The sequence below is a fragment of the Asparagus officinalis genome, chromosome 2, assembly GCF_001876935.1.
Source record: "Asparagus officinalis chromosome 2, Aspof.V1, whole genome shotgun sequence".
Classification (NCBI taxonomy): Eukaryota; Viridiplantae; Streptophyta; class Magnoliopsida; order Asparagales; family Asparagaceae; genus Asparagus; species Asparagus officinalis.
The window spans coordinates 76891733-76909816 of NC_033795.1; the positions used below are offsets into that span (position 1 = coordinate 76891733).

The following is an 18084-nucleotide window of genomic DNA, read 5'->3' on the forward strand; positions in this document are numbered from 1 at the left end:
ACGATCGTATGATGGTCTTTTACTCCGTTGTCTATCCGGAAAAGAAGCGGAACAAGCACTCAAAGAAGCGCATGATGGAATATGCGGTGCACATCAGCCCGGTCCTAAGCTCTGTGATCGACTTAGGAGAATCGGGTATTACTGGCCAACTATGGTAAAAGACGCAGTCGACTACGCACGAAAATGTGAAGCGTGTCAATTACATGCGAATTATATGCACATACCCCCTGAGTATCTACATCCTTCGGCGACATCATGGCCGTTCGAGACATGGGGAATGGACATTGTAGGTCCTATTTTTCCGCCTTCGGTTAAAGGGGACCGTTTCATTTTGGCAATCACCGACTATTTCTCGAAATGGGCAGAAGCAGTTCCACTTAGAGAAGTAAAGACGACTGATGTTATCAAATTCATCAAACACCATATCATATATCAGTATGGTGTGCCAAGACGAATAGTGCACGGCAACGGTCCTCAGTTCGTGAGCAACGCATTTATCAAATTCTACGGTAAGTTCAGGATTAAGGACGTTTCGTCGACTGCTTATAATCCTACAGCTAACGGATTGGCCGAAGCTTTTAACAAGACTATCATCAAAATTCTGGCAAAATTGGTGAAAACCAATAAACGAGATTGGGACGACAAACTCGGCGAAGCTCTATGGGCTTATCGTACGACCGTCTGCACGCCTACTGGAGCCACCCCGTATGCTTTAACGTATGGGTGTGAAGCCGTCCTCCCCTTGGAAATACAGATTCCTTCCCTCCGTATCGCTCTCGTAACGGGAATGACGACGGAAGAACATCATCAGAAATGTCTTGAGGAGTTAGAGATGTTGGATGAGAAACGCTTGGAAGCTCAACAACAAATCGAGTTTTATCAAGCTAGAATTTCTCGGGCTTTCGATAAAAAGGTCCGACGACGAAGCTTTAAAGAAGGAGATCTAGTGCTCGCTGTTCGAAGGCCTATGATCCTCAACTCCAAAAAGAAAGGCAAATTTGAACCTAAATGGGAAGGACCGTTTGTGATAGAGACAGTCTATTCAAACGGTGCTTATCGTCTGATTACTCAGGATGGCAACAAATTAATGATGCCAATAAATGGGAAGTTCCTGAAAAATTATTATCCATAATACGTTCAGGATAACCTATGTAAAACGGGAAGTTCCTAGAGAATCCTGTATAGGATATTTCAGGATAACCCGATATCAGTTGATTATTCTAAATGAAGACTGATCATGTGGATAATCTATTCTTAATTGTTATAAAAATAATTAAGATCCTCATGTTACTTTTGTTGAGATGAGATTTAATGATAGTTAATCTTCCCTCAGCAAAACCTTGTAATGTAATCATGAAAGAGGGGATTCGATAATTTGTAATCTCACACCATGAAACCCTCATCGGTCGGATTGATCAATGATCATCAGTCTGTATCAGTCGACAGATTATTTCGTGTCAAATTCTTATGTTTGAAATCAAAATTTCCCACCGAGTAGTTAGTGCAAATCAACGAACTCATTGTTATTTGCACCCTACTCCAATTCCTCAATTGGTCAAAACCTTTAAATAGTTAAGACCACAACCAAAATCCCCTCTCGATTCCTTCAATGAACGAGAGGCCCATAAATGGAACGATCAAACCTTCCTATGGTTAGAATCGTCTCAAAACCCCCACTTGGTCAAACCTTACTACAGTTAGGACCACAGCCAAAATCTCCTTTCGATTCATTTTTGCGAACGAAAGGTCCACGTTTGAATTGAGTAATACAGTTAGGATTATTCAAACCAATCCAGATTCTCTAAGTGGAAATCCCACTTTGAGTTTCTTTACACCAGGAGATAGAATATAAAATTCTTCCTCTCCAATTCTGGGTTTATCTCTACCAACAAACAAGAGACCAGGAGATAAAATATAAAATTCTTCCTCTCCAATTCTGAGTTTATCTCTACCAACAAACAAGAGACCAGGAGATAGAATATAAAATTCTTCCTCTCCAATTCTGGGTTTATCTCTACCAACAAACAAGAGACCAGGAGATAGAATATAAAATTCTTCCTCTCCGATTTCGGGTTCGTTGTCCTATATAGGAAACGCAACCTCATTCTAAAATCCATGTCGTTTGTACATGGGGGATGTTATCTCTATCCCTTATTAGAGATAAGCCTACATCTAACACATGTAGCCTACATATTCAACAGTGTAGTTCAAAGTCTAAAAGAGTTTAATTCTTTTAGCGCAACGTTATATGTGAAACGGACTTAGATAATTCGCATACTAGCCCGATTCAAACGGTAATCGGTAAAGGCATATCAAATCCGTTGATGGCTGAGGATTTGCTAAAAATCCTATAAGTATTATGGTTATTTATTCTAAAACAAGAATGAGTAATCATAATAAAACCTCAATGAGCAAAAGGATTCAATATATTGACCAAAAATGTTTAAACAAAACTACAAAAATTATATGTTCTCCAATTACAAAAATTTATATTGACTAATCTGATTTTCAAGTTTTGAAAGCTCTAATGCATAAGCCTGTTCAAGCTCAGCCGCTAATTTAATTTTGAAGGCTTCTTCATCAACACTGTGAAGCACGGCGACCTCTTGTTCCTTTTCAGCAATTATTTTATCTTGAAGGTTCAGCTGCTGTAACAGGTTTTCTTCAACCTGAATTTCCTGTGTCAATTCAGATTCCAAGACCTCATGAGCATCCTTGGCCATTGCAAGTTCCTCCTCTAAACAAGCTATTTCCGCTCGACTCGATTCTAAATCCCGGCGTAGATTAACCTTGGCTTGTGTCCTTTTGCCAACATTCACCCTAAGCTGATCACTTTGGACTCTCAGCTTTTGAAGTTCGAGATTAGCTGACTTTTGGGAATCACGCCACACCTGCAACTTGGATTCCATATGGGAAGCGATATAGAAGGGTATGCCTTTGGTACGAAGAGTTTGCAGAAGTTCAACATGTCGCTTCAAATCAACTAAATAAACGTTGACTGAATCGGCTAACTCATTATACCCTTCCTCTCTGAACCCTGACATAAAACGCTCAAGAGATTTGTTATAACTCTCAAAGTACGATCTTTTGAAGAGAATACGATCGACCATAGAGTTCAAAAAGGTAATGAAGCTTTGGATATTGGAACAGATGACAGCCTTGTCCGGATCGTCGTCGACCAATAACGCTTGGATATGGTCTGATAATGATGAAGAAGGAGCTGTGATGAGGGCAAATTAGTCAGTACAGAACATATATATTCGTATAAGACAATGAGCTGAAAGCGTACCGAGTTCGACAGAAGAGCCTTCAGTATGACTTGGTCCACCCGAGAATGGTAGTCCGGCCTCCTGAGTAGCCAAAGTCAGTTCGGGAATAGCAGCTTTTGACGCACCGGCTACGTCAAAAGATTTTTTAACTTCAACCTCAGAGAACTTTGGGTCTAAATTGAGAGGCTCCTTAGGAGAATATTCTGCAAACAAAAGAATCATAATAAGTATAATGGAATGATGATCCGAGATTTGAAACAAGTTATGGGTAAAACTTGCCAGCTCTGGACACCACATCGGCTGATGTACCAATTTCTTCAGTTGGTCTCGCTTTTGTTGCAACTGGACTAATTTGAGGAGTGACGGTGATTTCTATCATCATTGGGTCTATAGGGGTAGAAGGTTGAGGTTCAAGAACTGATGATTGCAGATCAACCTCGGTTCCTACCCATGGCACGAGTTCACTACCCTCCGATCGATCAGACGTTCCAATGATTATAGTAGTATTAGTTCCAGTAACTGGTCCTATAATTCAAACACTTATATGATGAATCAAGTTAAAATATATATGTATGCATATATGGAGTTTACAGAATAGAAGTCTTACTTTCAGAAGGACCTGCTTCTGTTGAACCGACTCCAACGTTGGATTCTGTGGCTGCACCAGGAGTTTTCCCCGATAATAAGTCGGAGATATACTCATGGTCGCCTTCAGAGAGATCAAAATCGAGGTGATGCTCATTGAATTCCTCGACCTCTGTTGCATGCGTGGCCTCTCCTCCAACAGATTCAAGCATCGTGGCATCTACAAAACGTGTTGAATCGTAAATGACACATAAATTCAAACGAATTTGCTCAAGACAAAGATTAATTACCTTCGTTGGTCGGGACAGATTCGAGAGCTTCACCACTTGTACCTGCTTCTTTTAGTTTAACTAAAAGGAGACCAAGCGCACAAGTCATTAAAGGAGACACACGGTCTGACTCATTCATTTCTCGGATTTCTCTTCCAAGGGGAGAAAGATCAGTACCTGTATCCACAGCCGATGAATCGATGTCGGGAGTTGGTGGAACATCAGCTGGTCCTTCTTTCAGAGCATCTTGCATTTGCTGGACGAAGCTGGTCTCCTCAGTCTCCATACCTCCTGGAGAAACAGCATCAGCTGGCAATTCTCCTTCTTCTCGACTCACTACAGAAGTTGAGCAGAAAATAAGTTTGAGCGTTAAGAAGTATAAAAGCGATAAAAAACAAATAGTTACCTTGTTCATCAGAAGAAGTACTACGACTAGATGTCTCTTCTAGAGCAGGAAGATGAACACGTGGTTTAGAGGCAGCTTTCTTTTGTTTCTTCAGAGGACGTGCATCAGAACCTTCGTGACGATGTTTGGTGCGTAACTCAGCTCGAGGAGAAACTTGAGTTTGAGCTTGCGTGGAAGTTTGAGATCTTTGCCTACGAGCAAGAGGCACTGTATCCTCTTCATCCTCTTCATCGCAGCTGAGAACTTCTACCGTCATCCGGTTAGGATATTCCATGACGACTCTCTCTTTCCGTTTTTTCGGAGCAGCTTGTGGTTGGGCCGGAGCGACAGAAGGCCTTACAAGTCCTCTATCAAAGAATGAATCGGGAAGGCCAGATACTTCCTTAGAACTCGATTCATTCTCACCCGTCTCCTCAGAAGTCTCCGTTTCCTCACTATCAAATTCTTCTTCACTGTCAGTTGGGTGGGCCGGTTCCTTTCCCTTTCTCGAAGATTCGGCAGCTTCTTTTCCTCGAGTCGACACCATAGCCTCACGAGTCGCCTCTGCCGCTTGCCGCGGAGCTGCCTCTCCCTCTGAGTCAGATATTCTCCTGCGTCGAGTGACGATATTAGCGGCAATCAACCACTTACAAAAGAGGAAGGTCATCCGTAGGGGCGGCGCCTCTAAGGGGAGATCAAATTCAACATTTTTGTAACCAGCGATGCTCCAGAACCAAGCCCTCGCACCGTCGATAAGTCCACCTCGAAAGCTAAGGTGACGATTCGGGTTGCCGACGTACATTTGATCATAGCCGAACTGACGGGGGAATCGACATGGAAAATAGGGTTCGATGTGACAAACATCTCTTACCCTGAACAATAGATATCCAGGTCAAATGTTCATCAACCATCTGAAGCACCCGACATCCAAGATGGTACGATTCTGCCTTGGGTCTTCAGCATCCACGCAGGGGAAGAATTCCCAACACTTGTGAATTTTAAACTGCCTCGTTATGTCTGGCTCTCGATGCCTGATCTATTTGCAATTCTCGAGATTCTGCAACAGAGGGAGGCTAGAATTTGCCGTCTCAGGAGCTTCCATTAAATCTGGTCGATGAAGTACTAACCAGGTCATCAGCTAAGTGTAGGGTAGCTCCAACTTTGGGACGGACAGACTGGCGGAGGGTTTCTGTTTCTCCTGAGTAAACACGGAGATTAATTGCCGTAATCCACTATGAATATCGGCCACCATAGCGGGAAGCAAAGATAATTTGCGACCTGTAGCTAGCTGGACGGCCAGATACAACACTTCCATTGGCATTGCATCGGAGGACTGGTGGGGAACTATGCACTTCTTTAGCCATAAAGCCAAGAAACCCGCCAGCAGAGCAGTAGGGCTAATTGGAACACCAGCTTGCCACAGATAAGAGCGGAACTTAGTGCCGTGCGAAAATCCGTCTTCTGAGCGCGAGGTATAAGATTGCGCGTTTGTTTTCTTTAACAGATGATTGATATCACCCGAACTCAAAGGAGACAATCCGCATACATCTGCGGAACGATCATCTAGGTTCTTGAATAAATAATCGGCGAATTGTTTTAAGCTGACCTGAGGAGATTTCTTTCTGGCTTTGGGCTCCATCTCGGCCATAGCTATATGATAATGGCAGGTCAATTCCCATAAAGTATCATGAGTCACAGTTGAGCTATCTTTCATCTTGTTCAGCTGATTGCTAGTTGGAAAGAACTCTTGATAGGGAACATCGCCCATGGGCAAACCAGATACCTGCATCATTTCATGTAGTGGTAGTCCGAGCTCCTCATTCTTGGTAAAGAATGTATTAGTGTCCGGGTTGTAGATCTCGAACAAATAGAGGAAATGACCTACACTAATCTGCAGGCCATGCATGCTGGCACGAATCGGAACATCCAACCCTAATTCTGCTAACTCTCGCCCCCAACGGCTCAACACATATCTGGTCATCCTACTCCACCACCATTTGTCCCCAGAGTAATGGACCCATCCATAACATCTAAAATTCTCTCTGGGTAATCTTTTTCCTGCTGCCGCTAACCGGTTCTTCACGGTGTAAGACACCCGGATGAAGTCCCCGCACATGAGCTCTTTCACTGGAACCTGGGGTGGCTTCCTTCCCAATGAAACCACAATGAATACGCTCGTGGTTTTCGGTTAACCTCCAGAACATCTCACGTCCAACCGATAGGTTCCTGAACTTTAACAGCGAGTGATCTCGAGGGATAAAAGGCAGATATAAGAATGATGACCCACTCTGGTACAACCATTGCGCAGCCTTGCAGAAAGCAATCTCCGGATCTTTCACCGAATCACCAAACAAGAAATCCGGCTTCCTTATACATTAATTCGAGTCTTGCTCCGAAATCAAGGTCGCATCCGTGATTAATCGTCGTAGAACACGACAACTACCTCGCTGGATTAATTCTCTAGCATTTTCGCTATAGCCAGATTTGAACTGGGGAGATGATTCAATTAACGGGATCCCCTCATAATAAGAGTGGGTCACACTACTCCGGCCAGTAATCACATCAGCAGCAAAGGTGGTAGAAGGAAATCGGACTGATAAAAGAAACATACACATAAATTGTGTAAGTGTAGTCCTAAAATTTTAGAGAAAACGGTATATCTTACTTCATAAGATATAGTCGCCATCTCACAGCAGGTGTGACTATTTTCTATCTACCACATGTATAAAGGAGATATACGTTACTATGCACGGGCATTATAACGGCATACCAAAACCTTTGAAGTGTGTTTTGTCCAAGCAAAACAAACACTTTTAAGCGTCGATCCCCTCAAAGGAGGATACCGGCTCTTCTCGAGGGTATCTCAAAGGATACAAACGAGGATCTGCAAGCAAATGCAAGTACATATATATGGAACTGACGAAATACAGTATTTAAATTCGTGAAAGAGTGAAAAAGATATACCTCCACGTGAGATCACAGCAGGGGCAGTCTCCTCAGGGCTTTGGGCGGTTGAACGGCCTCGGGAAGCGCGGGATCGTCGCGGTGACATGATGAGTACACAAGCTGCAGTAAAATCCAACGAGAAAGTTAGGGTTCTGAACACGAAATCGACAGAAAATAGGGCAAATACAACCGAAACAATGCACGCACATTCACGGGTGAAGAGAATCAAAATTTTGGAGAAAAGGGGATGAACAGACCTTTGAAATCCGAATGCAATCTTCCCAAACAAGAGCACCACCCAAGTCGGCAACAAAGAGGAGAAGAAATAGAAGAAAACTGGTCGAAAATCGCCCAAGAAATCGCCTAAAAATCACCAAAATCCGACGTGAAAAAGCCCTAAAACCCTAAGTCCCGACTTATATAGCAGCTGCCTCGCTGAGCGAGATAGAAAACTCTGTCTCGCTGAGCGAGACAGAAAACTCTGTCTCGCCGAGCGAGACAGAAAACACTGTCTCGCCGAGCGAGACAGAAAACACTGTCTCACCCAGCGAGACATAAAACTCTCTTGGCCAAAAGCCAAGTATAATACAGATAGATACTCCAATGGGTACACGAGTCTAAACTGTATTCCTACCCTCAACAGGAAGTTTCTAGAGAATATTAATCAGAATATTCTTAAGGATAACCTGATAAGCTCTCAATGGATATATCAATTCAGTGGTAAAAGCTGAACCCACAAGAGCAAGTACCAACTTCAATTCAAGATCTCGACAACGGTCAAGCGATAAACGCGACGCCGGGAAAACATTAGCTATTCTACGAAGAACTGAATAGACTAAAAGCAGAAGAGATCAAGCATTGAATCCGTTTACAAATCCTTCCACACGATCTACTCAGTCAAGCATACAAGTCCTTTCACACGATCTACTCAACCAAGCATTGAAGGGATCGTAAGTAAAATCTATCTTATCCAAAGTATCACATGCTCCTCTATAAAAGAACGAGTCTGGAATACTTTGGAGGGGGTATCTGTAGGCGTCAAAAAATGCTAATAGATATCCCAAACATAGAGAAAATCACTCAAAGGGATCTCATATTGAAAATCAAGACAGGAATGAACTGTCTCGCCAGCGAGACAGGCTTTGCTGTCTCGCCAGCGAGACAGGCTTTGCTGTCTCGCCAGCGAGACAGGCTTTGCTGTCTCGCCAGCGAGACAGGCTTTGCAGTGTTTACTGTCTCGCCAACGAGACAGTGTTGAAATGGTCAAAACCACCTTGATAACTACCATACACGTGTCCATTAATTGCTAAAGGACGTGGGAAACATCGTGGGCGAAAATCACATGAATAACTGCCAAAATAACGGAGTTTGAAACGTGGGAAGGCAGTTACAGCGAGAAACTACCAGGAATATTCGTTTTCCGAGACAGTATTTTACTGTCTCGCTGGGCGAGACAGCAAATTTACTGTCTCGCTGGGCGAGACAGCAAATTTACTGTCTCGCTGGGCGAGACAGCAAATTTACTGTCTCGCTGGGCGAGACAGTAAACACTGTCTCGACCAGCGAGACAGTAAACACTGTCTCGCCAGCTAACTTCTTCGTTTGTTTGAGTTTTGTGCAGTTATTACCCCAGAGGCTATAAATACCCCCCTAGGGTCATTTCTGACGAGGATCGAGCATATTTTTGAGCATTCCAGAGCAGAGAGAGCAGATTTGAGTTTTCATACAACGCCTTGAAATTAAGCTTTGACTTGATTTTAAGAAGAACGACTATCTTACTTCGATAAGATATCGTTTCAAGTTCTCACTTCGATAAACGAAGTCAGAATCAGTAAACCCCCTCTTCACGATCTGTGATTCGGCGGTCCACGAACCAAAGCGTTCCCGGCACAGGCAAAGTCCCACGAAAACGAGAATTGATAGACGATTTTCGTGTTTGTTTCTCAAGAGTTGTAATTTTTGTTTTGTTGTGTAGAAAAAGTCTTATAAAAAGATTATTCTTTCAAATTTGTTGTAATCGAACAAAGTTATAATGAATTCTTCAACAGAACCAACTTTTGAACCAAACAAGCTGGCGACCACAGTGGGAGCCAGCGGCCTCGCTGCCGAGGCCGCGGTGTCGCAACCGATCAAGATCATCGTCAATGAAGAGATCGAATAGTTCAAAGACTGAGCCAAAAAAGTTCTGAATGCTGATGTTATCCACTACAAAGAGATATTTTGATTTTCGCCTTTAGAGCAAAACAGCTAATCCTTCAAGACTCTGTACACTTTAATACGTCAACACATTCCAAAACAAAATTTCTTGTAAAAGTAAGAGAGAGAGTCTTAGATAAATTTCCCTTAAGTTAAATATTCACTTAAGTTGAATATTGAGTGTACACATATATTTATACAAGTAAATGAGGGTGAGATATAAGCAAAACAGCTAATCCTTCAAGACTCTGTACACTTTAATACGTCAACACATTCCAAAACAAAATTTCTTGTAAAAGTAAGAGAGAGAGTCTTAGATAAATTTCCCTTAAGTTAAATATTCACTTAAGTTGAATATTGAGTGTACACATATATTTATACAAGTAAATGAGGGTGAGATATATTCTCACAACCAATGTGGGACTAAAACCCACTACAATACACTATTATCAACAGCCCCCCTCAAATTCATGTTGGATCAAACAAAGTGAGTTTGCCTACAAGAAACTGGAACCGATGAACAGATAAGACCTTTATGAAGAAATCTGCAAACTCGTCAGCGGATGAAACATGAGGAAATAGAATTGTCTTATTCTTAATAACTTGTTGACAGACAAAATGAGTGTCGATTTCAATATGTTTGGTCCTCTCATGAAATACTGGATTATTAGCAATCTGGATGGTACTCTTATTATCACAGTAGAGAGGAGTAGGCGTCGTAACAGAAATACCGAAATCACTAAGAAGGCGACAAAGATAAATAATCTCTTTAGTTTTTTTGGACGTTGTACGATACTCTGTCTCGGTATTGGAAAGAGCAATAACATCTTGTTTCTTACTCCGCTAGGAAATAAGAGTCACCAAAAAATATACAATAATATGTGGTAGACTTTCTGGTAGTGGAATCATCAGCCCAATCAGCATCAGAATATGCACAAAGCTCTAACTTAGATGTAACAGGAAACAAAAGAGAGCGAGTGCTAGTACCCCGGAGATACCGAAGAATCTGTAATAAGGCAGCATAGTGTACAGAACGTGTGGTACTAACAAATTGACTGACAATGCCAACAGCATGAGAGATATCTGGTCGAGAGATGCACAGATAAACCAACTAGCCAACAAGATGTCGATATCGGGTAGAATCAGATAGAGGTTAACCATCAGTAGAGTGAAGTTCGACATTCTGTTGGAGTGGAGTATCGACAGTTGCATCGTCGGTTAGTTCAGCTCGATCTAGAATATCCGAGAGATACTTCTGTTGAGACAGTAGTACATCCCGCAGGCCTTGAGAAATTTCTAGACCAAGAAAATACCGAAAAGATCCAAGATCCTTCATGTGGAACTGTTGTTGCAACTGAGATTTTGCGTACTGTATACCAACCACATCATCACCTGTAATGATCATATCATCTAAATATATGAGTAACAAAACTCTGCCACACGATGTAGTGCGAACAAACAGAGAAGCATCTTGATTACTTTCCATAAAGCCCACCTTGAGCACGACTTCGCAAAAACACTCAAACCAAACGTGGGGTGCCTGCTTGAGACCATAAACAGCAGATATACATGTCCTGGAAGAATATTGGACTCTGGAGGCGGTTGCATATATATTATCTCAGATAAAGAGCTATGAAAAAGTATTTTTAACATCCATCTGGTATAAGGGCCAACGATGAGCAGCAGCGACCGCAAGGAGAGTACGAACAGTGGGCATTTAAGCAGCAGGAGCAAATGTCTCCTCATAATTAATACCTTGTTGCTGAGTAAAACCTCGAGCCACTAAACGAGCTTTCCGATGTTCAATGGTGCCATCAGGACGAAACTTGACCTTATAAACACATTTACTGCCAACAAGAGAGATCCCACGAGGACAGGGAACAACATCCCAGGTATGAGTTTGCTGAAAGGTTGAAATTCCTCAGCTATAGCCTATCGCCACTATGAAATTTAAACAGCCTATTGAAAGAACTTTGGCTCAACAATAGTATGAATGACAGCAAGAAAGTTATGAAAGATAGGTGAATAGAAAGTAACCGAAGCATACCGGGCAGGCATGATATGTGGACGTTTGCCTCGACAAAGAGCAAAAGGAACCTCAAGCGGGGGAGAAGCTGGCGCAGGTGCGTGGAGATCAACAGTATGTTCTGGAGTGAGAGTTGTGTCCACTGGATAAGAATCTGATGGTGTAAGAGAAGGCTCGGGTGAGGAAGAGTCAACAGAAGAAGATGGAGAGATGTCAGGAAGATCTCGAAAGAAAAACTGAGGTGAAGTGTTGCGGCATATGTACCAAAATTGCAAGTGCATAATTTATCAAGTTATAGTATAAAAAATATTGATCCCATGAGGAAGGTGAATTTAAGAGATTATTAGAAATGGTTCTTATATTTTGTGCAAGACAATTAGGAATAAAGAATAAATGCGAATGTGATGAGTGATTTGTTGTGAATATTTGCAAAAGATAATAAATTGAATTTTAGTGGAGAGAATGAAGAATTAAAGAATAAATAAAATCACAAGGCAAGAAATATGAATTAATAAAATCAAGAAATAAAACCAAAAATGAAAAGAAAATTTAAGAAAGTTAAGATGAAGGATTCAAAAGAGGTAAGAAATCTAGAATATAATCAACTAACCAATTTCAATTACAAAATATAAACTATTCTCTTTTTATCATATTTCAACTTAGATTTATTAAGCATAGATTATCAAACCATTTAAGGAAAGTGTAACCTATCAAATTATCATCTAAGTCAAAATTACTATTCATGATAAGAACAACAACATGATAATAATCCTAGAATTCATAAGCATAACCTATCAAACCATTTAAGATAAGCATAGATTATCAAATTCTTCTTCTACCGATTAGTTCTCTAGTTGATTATCCTAAACATGAATATTTTAAGTGCAAGAGAATAATTCATACAATATAAAGAAAATTAGACTAGTTTCATATAATTCTAAACTTCCTACAAGAATTAAATTCACATATTAAGAAATAAAAGCAAGAAGAAAAGGAACTAATTACAAAAAATAAAAAGAACAGAAAAATCTAAACTATGAACAAGAAATAAATCTAACTACAAAGAAAATAAAAATCTAAACTATAAAATAAATTGCAAAAATTATATACAAGAAAATAAATCTACTCTACAAATTAAAGTGCAAAAAGAAATAAAAAGACAAGAAATTAAATCTACTCTACAAGCATGAATTTAAATCTAACTAATAAGCAATAATAAAGAAATTACTAAAAAAAATAAAAGAGAAAAGAAATGCAAACCTTCAAATTGCTCTTCATCTCCATCCTCATCATTCAACAAGAGGAGAAAGAACAAATTTAAAGAGGAAAAAATTATTTTTATTAATTGCAACTAAAGTTACAATTTTTGGAAGGCCTTCTCAATTAAGAGTAGCCATCTTCTCCAAAAGGAGTTTACAAAATTTTCACACCATTAACCCCTTACTCTCTACCCCTATTTATAGTAATCTTTAATGAATATGAGCCATTGGATTTGTCTTGAGCCCCAAGCCAAATCTCCACCTTTGAATTCTTCTCTAGCTCAATATACATGATTTATTTGATTTACACAAGAAAATCAAAATCCTGCAGCAAGTCTCCAGCCCACTTGATTCAAATGTAAGCATGTCCGGCCCATTCATTTGATTTTCAAAATCAACAAAAATGAAAGTCCAACTTGCAGCAATTCCACCTCAAGTCCGGCCCACATTGTATTTTCAGCTGCAATTAAATCCCACATTCCAAGTCCGGTCTTGATGCATGTTTCATTTGATTTAAAAAATCAAAGTTTAAGAGCTGCAGCACAAGTCCACTGGAATTTTCAAAACCGAAATTCAAGCATTAAGTCTGGCCCAAGTCTGCAGCACAATTCATCCGGTCCACTGTAGCAGCTTGTGTATTCGGTCCACTTTCATTTCTTGTGCATTAATGTGAATTGCAAAGCCCTTTGTCCAGCAGCCGGTCTTCAATGCTTTTAAATTTCAAAATCAACTCCGGCCCACTTTTGAACATGCAGCAATCAAGTTTGGTTTTGCAATCTTTTGCATAAAAGCCTACTTCATTCTAACTATTTGCATCCAAGTCCACGTTTGATTTTGAAATTCCAAGCCTCTACAACCAAGTCCAGCAGTCCGGTTCTATTGGCTTTTTGCTTCAATGTGCTTCTCAAATGCTACAAAAATAGAGAAGAGAGATTTTTAGGGGTTTTTTTACATTTAATAATATTTATTTATATTTCCATTCATTTATGTGCAAACTAATCTAACAACAATTATTAATGGTATATTTATTCATATAAAATAGATAATGAGGGTATAAAATTGTAATAAAATGTGATTATCATGAAGAAGTGGGTGATGCAGCTGACGGGGAAGCATGATCAGTAGAGTGGAGGAAATTAAAGTCATCAAAAACAGAATAATATGGAGAATCCTCTTCGAACTGAACGTGACGAGATATATGAACTCGACGAGTTGCGGGATCATAACAACGATAACCAAAAACACGGACCAGATCATAACGGGGAGGATGAGTATAAACACGACTATAAGGAGTAGCACAGAACGGAAAACTTTAATACGGGATTGCTATTGAGTGAAGATCATAACAGTGAAGTCTTGATAAGCAATAAGTACGTCAAAGTGATTCTTAAGTAGGTAAACCCATGTAAAACGAGATAAATCGTCGATAAAACTAACATAATATAAGTAGCCAAATGAAGAAGACAGATGAGCTGGCCCCCAAATATCAGAATGCACTAAATCAAATAAGGAAGTGGATACAGATATACTCATTTTAAATGGTAAAACAATGAATTTAGCCAATTTACAACCAGTACATGACTCAATATTAAAACTAGATGATACATGATCAAGTACTCCGGACTGAATAAGACTCTCCAGCCTTTTATTAGACACATGACCAAGTCATCTATGTCACAAATTGGCAGAAAGCGAGGTAGAGGATTTTGACGAACAAACAGAAGCAACAAGAGAACATGGACGTATGAACTTTGAAAGGTGAAGATATTCTACAAAATACAGCTTGTGTCTCCTACGATCCGCCCCAACCGTCTTGCCTGTCTGTAGATCTTGCACAAGACAAGTATCAGAAGAAAATGAGACAAGCAGACCAGCCATACATAAAGAGCTAATAGAAATTAAATTCAACCACAGTTGAGAAGCCACATAGACGGGACCAAGTGTTAGACGACCAGATGGATCATTTTGTGGGGTAATAGAGTCATACTGAGTGATAAACTATGGTTGTCTAGCAGCTGTGTAGATAGAGGGGAAAAGAAGATGAAGTGAAAACAGAGAATAAGAATGAGGCATTACAAGTCATATGAAAGGAACAACCAGAGTCCAAAATGCAGAGATAATTTATACCAAAGACCGAATGATTAGCTGAAGAACCAGAAAAATGCATACCAGCCAGAGAGTTGTGCGACGAATATAGAGGTGGTATGTTGAAAAGCATCAAGTTGATGGCGAAGACTTTCAATAGCTTGAATAGTAGTCTGAAGTAGTAGAAGGTATAACATTGGCCAGCAATCCTGGTGTGATCAGTTATTTTACTAATCTAGATTTTAGTTGCTATATCACATCAGCAATTACACTAGTAAAGATCGAGTAATTAACATATAACATGATCAGCTTAATGCTAAAACTACAATCTTAAAAGTTCTGTTTTGTTTGATTTTTTTTTCATGAAAATGGTACTTTTATGTGCAGGCGTTGCGATTTGTGCAGCATCTCCTTCTGTCTCTGGAGTAAGATGCTCAACTGATAGCCAGTGCAAGCCTCTTTGCAAGGGATGCCCCTTTGCTAATTGTATTGGTCACCAATGTTTTTGTCCGTGTAAAGCTTGAGAGCTCAACGGCATAACTAGAAATAACCTCGAGTTGAAACTAATGGAATCAAGTTGTTGAGTTGTTTGGTTTTACATATTGAGACAATTACTTCATTTGGTTGGTGTTTTATCTTTATTTTGGGAAATAATATGTTGCAAAATAGTTTACTTGCCGATTGTTAGGAAATTATTTAAGATTTTGTTACTTTGCTCGGCCTACAATTGTGGTAATGTAGGCGGTATAGGTGTTGAAGTTTATTTTAGAAAATGGTGACGTAATAATTAATGAAAAAAGAGAGAACATAGTTTAAAGAGACTCCAAGTTGTATCCTTTTTTCTAAAATGCTCAAGTTTTCTATTTTTAACGTAGGAGCTCCTATATTTTACTCCTATCTTCTAAGAAACCCTTAGCTTTCTTTTCTCGACAATGAAACGTACGTTTAAGTTTTATTTCTCTATTCTAAGAAGCCCCTAAATTTTCTTGTTACTTTAAGATTTTTTTTTTTGGTCAAAAAAAAAAAAAAAAACAAAGGTGGAGGCTTCTTAGAAACGAGGGGTAAAATTCAAAGGCTTAGGAGTCTGGGGAAAAAATTTTGAGCACTTCTTAGAAGGAATGGGTAAAAAAAAGTTAAGGATTTCTTTGTCATAATTATTAGAGAGGATGGGTAAAACTTACGAACGAGCTATGTTCTCATGAAAAATAAATTGATTTGCGTTGAATGGAGATACCACATAAGTTATTAAACTAGAAGAAGTGTGTCCCGGAAAAAAAAAATTTGTTTTGCCTAAATCTTAGTTACCATAGTTACGACTAAAAATATAGTTAATAAAACAAATAAAATGGAGATGCAGGGGATCGAACCCTGTACCTCTCGCATGCAAAGCGAGCGCTCTACCATTTGAGCTACATCCCCGTGTTGATTATGCGACTAATCCTTTTACATAAACCTAATTAAGTGAATTGTAATATAGAATGGAATATTACCCTTTTCGGGCCATTTCCACGGTGCAGACCGAGTGTTATGTTGAAAGAGCTATGTGAATACATAGCTAATTGGCACTATGCTTTTATATTCAAACCGCCATTTTGAGAGACTGTGGACTTCAATCACACAATTGCTGATAGAATTTCTTTAAATCATGTATTTGCAGCATATCTCAAGTTTAATTGGGCAGTTTTCTATATTCAACCAGAGAATAAATGATGCAACTTTTTTTCTCTGGATAGTTGGTGCATCAAAAATTGCCAGCATCCAAGAAATTTGCAATTTGTTCTCTGAAAAACTCCATTATCTAGCCATCTTTCCCTCTTATAATCCACACAATCCTCCCCCCATATGCTCTCCATCCTTCCCATTGCATATGCACTGTGTGATACAAACCCATCTTTCCCGACGAAAGTCCCGTCGGGCATGATATCCCCGTTGCGACATGATTGTGTGTCGATCGCCACCGGAGGGTACAGTCTCAAGCACTCGGAGATAGATGCGTGAAGGAAGTTAATCTCGTGGAAACCGACCGGATCTCGTGGTGGAAACCGAGCGTCTCGTCAGGGTTTCGGTATGTCGAGCAAACCGACCGGATCTCGTGGAGAATCGCCTTCTCGACATCAGGCCGAGACAACAGTAGCCAGAAAAACCATGTCAGTGCGGATGGTGTTGTTTCTCGACCAGTGAGGATGAAGATTATCACATTGTCACGGAGGAGCTCCTCTATGTTGTTCTTGGTCGTCATAAATCGGTATAACAAATCTTCTTCTTCATCTTCCTCTTCTCGAGTCTTTACTGTTGGCCTTCTTGTTTTGATGATGTTTAACAAACAATTTATTACTAATGTTGTTTGTCTAGTATTTGTGTTTTCCTAATTATTATAGATAAACAACGAGTTGGAGGATGGATGGAATCGAGCTTTCACGATCAAATCCAATGGAGGATGGAAGGAAATTGTGGTTGAAGCAATGCTATTCAAGTTAAAAATTCAAGTTCCCGCTTCATCCGTAAGTGTACCAAGATAGAGCTTATTGAAGATCAAGATCAAGCTTGGGTATATTTAGTTTACGTTTTGTTTTTATATATATATAGTTATATATATACATATATCCTTTGGTTCAATAGTTTATATCTTTCTTTAAGTCTACAAAATTATTTTGTATTGTTTCAAAACATGGTTTAGCCAAAATGTCAAAATTCATATATTTATATTTTCATGTTTTGGACTATTTTATAAAATAATGATATTTTTCATTTGGGAAGTTCTTTCAAAAAACCAGTTTTTGTAGCATGTGTATTATCATGTCTACAATCATTTCCCAAAGTTTTACATTTTTTAGAATTTGTTTGATATTTTTAAACAGGGTTTCAAAATCAGATAAACAACTTTCAAACTGTTCTGTTCGTGTATCAGTTCACGGTCGATCGCCATGGTCAACCGCGCCTTTCTTTTTACCTGCGGAGCCAATAACAACTTTCACAGTCGACCGCTATGATCGACCGTCAGCTCGAAAATTCCTATGGTCGACCGCCACGGTCGACCGCCAAAGTTTCTAGAAATTTTCTGAGT

At 39.7% G+C, this 18084-nt stretch overlaps 1 non-coding gene across 1 annotated transcript; it reads right to left on the minus strand.

Annotated features, from left to right (window-relative positions):
• TRNAA-UGC lies at positions 16367-16439 on the minus strand. Its single transcript has one exon. It is a non-coding gene; the product is annotated as a tRNA-Ala (tRNA).